Source organism: Nothobranchius furzeri, chromosome 11 (assembly GCF_043380555.1).
Source record: "Nothobranchius furzeri strain GRZ-AD chromosome 11, NfurGRZ-RIMD1, whole genome shotgun sequence".
NCBI classification, from domain to species: Eukaryota; Metazoa; Chordata; class Actinopteri; order Cyprinodontiformes; family Nothobranchiidae; genus Nothobranchius; species Nothobranchius furzeri.
Window position 1 is genome coordinate 5,117,926 of NC_091751.1, and position 7,384 is coordinate 5,125,309.

Here is a 7,384-nt window from a genome sequence, read left to right on the forward strand (position 1 = left end):
ATCGGGAGTCTCGGCCACGCCTTGTGGCGAGTTGGGAGTTGGATTTGCATGAGAGTGTAGGAGGCTAGCCGTAGTTCAGCATTAGCATATAGCATTAGCATATCCTAGTCTTTAGCATAGCTTTTAGTGTTATACATACTTATTTAGTGTTAGCTTGGCTGTTGGATATTGTAGTTTAGTTACTGTTTGGCTGTTAGTGTAATTAGGAAAGTAGTTCGGGTTTAGTGCTCCATATCGTGTTAGCATGGTGAGATGGTGTAGTGTAGTATGGTTGCGGAGCTCTGTCGGGTTGCACTCCTTTCCGCTGGACTTAGAAATTAGGCGCCAGTGGTTGCGTGTCTGGAAAAGATTCAGCTCCCGCCTGGTGCTGTAGTTTGCAACCAGCATTTTACCCGCGATTCTGCACGTCTCCGTTCCAAGAGGGAGGCTGTCCCCACCGTGGCTCTTCTGCGATTTAGATGCAGCCCACCGACTCTGCTCCCCCACCATGACGGGCTACAGTCTGAGGTGAGTAAGCTAAATAAAAGTTTTAATATCTTCTAAAGACAATTTCCTACCTAAATGCAAAGTTTGAGAGACGTGGTTCACTCCATTTAGCTAATATCAGTCTGCACTGCCTTCGGGCTATTTTGTCAAGTTCACAAAATGTGGAACGGGATGTAAGGTTAGAATCAGCGGCGAATCGGAACATATCTCGAAGCCCTGGCCGACAAAACGGTCCACATGACTGTCAGGCTCAGAGAAAATTCGGGTTGTTTTTGTGTCAGTCGGTAATTCAGCAACAGTGACTCTAAACTGACGCAGCACTAGTTGACAGACAGCATTACAGCGTCAAATCTAGCACAGCGTGACCCGGTTCCGTGAGGAATTCTGTTCAGGAGGTCGCATTTCAGGGTCTCCACATCATATGACTGACTTTTACTTTATAATAACATCACACACTAGGAATGTTATAAAGCGCCTATATGGGACAGTTTCTTTTGTATTTTATCTGACTTTATAAACATCAATGTGCTTCTATTTTTTTCAGGCTAAATCTACCCAAGACACTGGCTGTCAGACTGATTTAGTAATCTGCAAGAATGCACTTGTCCAGGCTGACGTGGTGTTACCCGTAGCAAAGGTGAATTATTTTTAATAATCTTCTATGTAAACATTTTATTACCTTCTAGTTTTAATTTGTTTTACAGATTGTTACAAGTGATTTTATGCTCTTTTAAACATTTATAAATGTGCTGCTTCTTTGTTTTTATAGAGCTCACAGCCTCAGTGTCTTGTGACACAGGGACCATGACAGAAATTCATCTTCCAGAAGGTCCCAGAGCATCCACACCTCCTGAAAAGACCACGGTGTGAGGTGTCTGCTGTTGATTCCAGCTTCCACCTCAGTGACAGTGCAAGCTCAGTGAACTGTTCAAGGTAAAAAAAAATTAAAACATTTCTGAATTTTTAAGATATTAACAATTAAATAAGTATGTGATTACATCATGAAGGAGGCTACTGATTCTGGCCCTGTGACACTTGGTGGTCACCACCAGGTGGTGACGTGTGAGCTGATTCACCTGGTAAATAACTTTTAAATTAAATATTTTGTTTTTGCTATCAAAAGTAAATTAACTAATAACCTGCATTACTGCAGGACACTCAGCAAAATATGGACTCTACACCATGAGGCAGGCACACGTTAATAACTCTATAAGAGCACATAAGGTAAGCAACACCACATATTATTTTTATTACTGTACACTGTCCTGGATTTGTTTTCTTTCTGCATGATTTGTTTTCTTTCTGCATCTCATCATTAGCCTGGCTGATCACCTGATAACTCCTGTCATCTGGTTATGACAGCATGAGGATGTCCTCACACACCTGTAACCTATCAGCTCATCTGGCAGAATAGAGAGAGAAGAGACAACACCACATCTCCTGTTCCTGGAAAGCCTTCAGCCATCCTTCGATGACTGAGAACCTCCATCAGCTCTGTCTCCTGTCTGCCTACAATTATTATAATAAATATTGTGTTTGACAAGTTTTTTGTGCTGCCAAATATCTCATTTTGATTCCAGTTTTGATATTTTAATGGATATTTATAAATTACATTAATTGAATTATCACATTGTCGCATGTTTAACTAGCTCTATTGTGATGAACTAAACTAGCACCTCACTGTTAAAAGCTCGTTTTAATTTCAAGCATGTTTAAGTATTTATGGACATGAACAAAAACAGGAAATATATAAATTGAGATTTATTTAATTAATATAACAAATAAGGGGGAAAGAGTCATTGAAAGGCACATTCTTCTGGAAGTTCCTGATCCCGACGACATCAGCAGGAGACCAGCTGCAGACACCAGAGGATCACCTGCAACCAAGAGCAGCTAGTATCAGTAAATAAATAATGAAATCAGGGCAGTTTTAATGGGCTGAACACATTACAGAATAATTTTCTCATGGTATATTTTCATAACTTTATGCAGCAGACTAGCTTGAGCCCAGATCTCCTGGAGAGCTGCTATCCAGCACGTTTCAGTGGATTTTCCTGCTTTAACAGGTTAGATAAGCTGTTAAGCAGCTCAGCTGTTTGTTGCTGATTAAAACCAGGTGTGTTGATGCAGATAAATCTCTAAAACATGCTGAATACTAGCTTTTTAGGGCCATGGAGACAAACCCTGCAGCTAATCCAATGCTATGGCTAACGGCTACTTACGTTCAGAGATGGGTCTGTTGGGTCGGTTCCAGTAATTTCAGGCAACTCACAAGCTCAAAACAATAAGGCTCATGTCCGGTTGTCTCCAACAAATAGACTTGGTCCCTTTCTTCTCGAGTGTCTGGGTAAGGAGGGGGAGAAACGTCCTCCACTTCTAATGACTGCTCAGAGTGAAGGGAGCTAGCTTCGTCTAGTTAGCCGTCTCTTCGTCACTGCCACGGCTCCGCCCTCTCGGTCCTCCAGGCAACGCCTACTAATGTTGCAGTTTTCAAAATTGATACGTGGGTGGGGTAAGACTCTGAGGCACACTTGACATGCACTTTAAAGAAGTAGTCCAGTTACACCTTTGTGGGCTTATAACTTGGCTTCTGAATATCCTAGAGAGGTCAGGTTTGTTTTAGAGTACTCCAATTAGCAGCCCCCATTACCACTAAAAGGAATGGAGTCATTAGCACTTATGGTTTTTAAATGGCACCCAGAAATATGTTGCATGAAGCACAATTTCAGATCATTCTGGGTCCATTTGTGTGAAAACAAGGTCCAATCAGGCTGAAACGTTACAAGAAGGTAGAATATATTGAGTTGTAAGTGATCTGAACGTTTCAAGATGATCACACTTTCCTAAGAGGGTCAAACCATGTCCCAAAGGTAACCGGATCTGGTGTCAATTTAAAGAAGTAGTCCAGTTACATATTTGTGGGCTTATAACATGGCTTCTGAATGTCCTAGAGAGATCAGGTTTGTTTTAGTATACACCAATCAACAGCCCCTACAACCACAAAAAGGAATGGAGTCATTAGCACTTATGGTTTTTAAATGGCACCCAGAATTATGTTGCACGAAGCACAATTTCACATCATTCTGGGTTCATTTGTGTGAAAACAAGGTCCAATCAGGCTGAAACATTACAAGAAGGTAGAATCTATTGCGTTGTAAGTGATCTGAACGTTTCATGATGATCGCACATTCCTATAGGGGGTCAAACCATGTCCCAAAGGTCACCGGGCCTGGTGTCACTGTAAAGAAGTAATCAAATTACACCTTTGAGGGCTTATAACTTGGTTTCTGAATGTCCTAGAGAGATCAGGTTTGTTTTAGTGTACTCCAATCAACAGCTCCTACAACCTCAAAAAGGAATGGAGTCATTAGCACTTATGGTTTTTAAATGGCACCCAGAATTATGTTGCACGAAGCACAATTTTACATCATTCTGGGTCCATTTGTGTGAAAACAAGGTCCAATCAGGCTGAAACGTTACAAGAAGGTAGAATCTATTGAGTTGTAAGTGATCTGAACGTTTCATGATGATAGCACTTTCCTAAGGGGGTCAAACCATGTCCCAAAGGTCACCGGATCTGGTGTCAATTTAAAGAAATAGTCCAGTTACACATTTGTGGGCTTATAACTTGGCTTCTGAATGTCCTAGAGAGATCAGGTTTGTTTTTATGTACTCCAACAACAGCCCCTACAACCACAAAAAGGAATGGAGTCATTAGCACTTATGGTTTGTAAATGGCACCCAGAATTATGTTGCACGAAGCACAATTTCACATCATTCTGGGTCCATTTGTGTGAAAACAAGGTCCAATCAGGCTGAAACGTTACAAGAAGGTAGAATCTATTGAGTTGTAAGTGATCTGAACGTTTCATGATGATCGCAAATTCCTATAGGGGGTCAAACCATGTCCCAAAGGTCACCGGGCCTGGTGTCACTTTAAAGAAGTAGTCCAATTACACTTTTGAGGGCTTATAACTTGGTTTCTGAATGTCCTAGAGAGATCAGATTTGTTTTAGTGTACTCCAATCAACAGCCCCTACAAATTCAAAAAGGAATGGAGTCATTAGCACTTATGGTTTTTATATGGCACCCAGAATTATGTTGCACGAAGCACAATTTCACATCATTCTGGGTCCATTTGTGTGAAAACAAGGTCCAATCAGGCTGAAACGTTACAAGAAGGTAGAATCTATTGAGTTGTAAGTGATCTGAACGTTTCATGATGATCGCACATTCCTATAGGGGGTCAAACCATGTCCCAAAGGTCACCGGGCCTGGTGTCACTTTAAAGAAGTAGTCCAGGTACACCTTTGTGGGCTTATAACTTGGCTTCTGAATATCCTAGAGAGGTCAGGCTTGTTTTAGAGTACTCCAATTAGCAGCCCCCATTACCACTAAAAGGAATGGAGTCATTAGCACTTCTGGTTTTTAAATGGCACCCAGAATTATGTTGCATGAAGCAAAATTTCACATCATTCTGGGTCCATTTGTGTGAAAACAAGGTCCAATCAGGCTGAAACGTTACAAGAAGGTAGAATCTATTGAGTTGTAAGTGATCTGAACGTTTCAAGATGATCGCACTTTCCTAAGGGGGTCAAACCATGTCCCAAAGGTCACCGATCTGGTGTTAATTTAAAGAAGTAGTCCAGTTACACATTTGTGGGCTTATAACTTGGCTTCTGAATGTCCTAGAGAGATCAGGTTTGTTTTAGTATACTCCAATCAACAGCCCCTACAACCACAAAAAGGAATGGAGTCATTAGCACTTATGGTTTTTAAATGGCACCCAGAATTATGTTGCACGAAGCACAATTTCACATCATTCTGGGTTCATTTGTGTGAAAACAAGGTCCAATCAGGCTGAAACGTTACAGGAAGGTAGAATCTATTGAGTTGTAAGTGATCTGAACGTTTCTTAATGATAGCACTTTCCTAAGGGGGTCAAACCATGTGCCAAAGGTCACCGGGCCTGGTGTCACTTTAAAGAAGTAGTCCAATTACACTTTTGAGGGCTTATAACTTGGCTTCTGAATGTCCTAGAGAGATCAGGGTTGTTTTAATGTACTCCAATCAACAGCCCCTACAACATCAAAAAGGAATGGAGTCATTAGCACTTATGGTTTTTAAATTGCACCCAGAATTATGTTGCACGAAGCACAATTTAACATCATTCTGGGTTCATTTGTGTGAAAACAAGGTCCAATCAGGCTGAAATGTTACAGGAAGGTAGAATCTATTGAGTTGTAAGTGATCTGAACCTTTCATGAAGATAGCACTTTCCTAAGGGCGTCAAACCATGTCCCAAAGGTCACCGGATCTGGTGTCAATTTAAAGAAGTAGTCCAGTTACACATTTGTGGGCTTATAACTTGGCTTCTGAATGTCCTAGAGAGATCAGGTTTGTTTTAGTATACTCCAATCAACAGCCCCTACAACCACAAAAAGGAATGGAGTCATTAGCACTTATGGTTTGTAAATGGCACCCAGAATTATGTTGCACGAAGCACAATTTCACATCATTCTGGGTCCATTTGTGTGAAAACAAGGTCCAATCAGGCTGAAACGTTACAAGAAGGTAGAATCTATTGAGTTGTAAGTGATCTGAACGTTTCATGATGATCGCAAATTCCTATAGAGCTCCGGACCCCACGTGACTCTCAGTTAGTGGACGCCATTTTGGCATGCAAAAAAGGTAAACAAACACGGATGTAACCATGAACATGAACGTGATCCGCTTGGATTTTACTTCGTCGGAATTTACTTCACACTTTAAAACAGAAGAAATCGTTTTATATAGTCAGAAATTAAATAGACTAAACATCTCCGACCCTTACCGTGCCCCTGGGATACATTTTAAAAGCGCCAGAAGTCGTAGCGGACTTCTTACCGGCACAACACCGGACCTGGCCGGGGAAACCCCTTGGGATTCCCCCGGCCGGAGGAGCTGGGGAGAAGGTCTGGGACTCTCGACTCTACTACCCGCTCCAACGCCAGAAGCTGTCGGAGCGGACCGGCACAGCACCGGACCTGACCGGGGAACCCCTTGGGATTTACCCGGAGGAGCTGGCTCCGGCGGCTGGGGAGAGGGAAGTCACGCTACTGCCCCAGCAACCCGACTCCGGATAGGCGGATGAAAATGGATGGATGGACGGACAAATAACAGATTTACATGTAAGTAGTCTCGGTGACACAGATAATAGCAATCCAAAGTGCTTTTTATGTGTGATCTGATCAACCATTGCTTAAAAATTAAATACGGCTTAGCCGGTTAATTGCTGTCATCATAAAACACGTAAACGGCAGCACGCAGAACTCACGAGGCAACGTTTTACGTGATGTTTACTTGTTGCTATGAGTAATAAGACAGAAAAAGCCACGCCAAAATAAGTTTAGGAAGCCCACTAAGAATCATAATAAAAGCATTTAAAATAAATACCATACACAGTTGAGGAAACGTTGGTTTAAGTACCTGATATGAAGTGGTCGCAGCATAAGCGAAAACCTTTACTCTCGGGATCCCACAGCTTCATTTTCGCCCGGTCACTAGCGTGTTTTATTACAATGATCCAACGTATGCGGCGCTCTGGATCTTGGGGAATCCTGTAGATGTCTCATTCCTTATGTCGTCCGCGTCTGTTCTGCATCCTGGGGCACAACAGGAATCTACCATATTTCCCGTTTGATTGAGTTTTCTGACAATAGTAAATAGTCCAGCTGCCGGCTTCTGCATGCCAATATGGCGCCATTTCGATTTGAACTGTTGCATGCCGGGAGAAGTGACGTCAACTCCCGGAGCTCTATAGGGGGTCAAACCATGTCCCAAAGGACACCGGGCCTGGTGTCACTTTAAAGAAGTAGTCCAGTTACACCTTTGTGGGCTTATAACTTGGCTTCTGAAT

The 7,384-nt window shown here is 42.2% G+C and overlaps 2 long non-coding RNA genes across 2 annotated transcripts; one reads left to right on the plus strand and one right to left on the minus strand.

The window, feature by feature from the left end:
* Positions 1 to 396: 396 nt before the first annotated feature.
* Positions 397 to 2,032, plus strand: LOC139073226 (uncharacterized). The gene is made up of 6 exons (XR_011521937.1): positions 397 to 507; positions 1,031 to 1,123; positions 1,256 to 1,419; positions 1,494 to 1,565; positions 1,640 to 1,710; positions 1,806 to 2,032. It is a non-coding gene; the product is annotated as an uncharacterized lncRNA (long non-coding RNA).
* Positions 2,033 to 2,232: 200 nt separating this feature from the next.
* LOC139073227 (uncharacterized) lies at positions 2,233 to 2,786 on the minus strand. The gene is made up of 2 exons (XR_011521938.1): positions 2,709 to 2,786; positions 2,233 to 2,363 (listed from the first exon to the last, which is right to left on the minus strand). It is a non-coding gene; the product is annotated as an uncharacterized lncRNA (long non-coding RNA).
* Between the last annotated feature and the right edge of the window lie 4,598 nt (positions 2,787 to 7,384).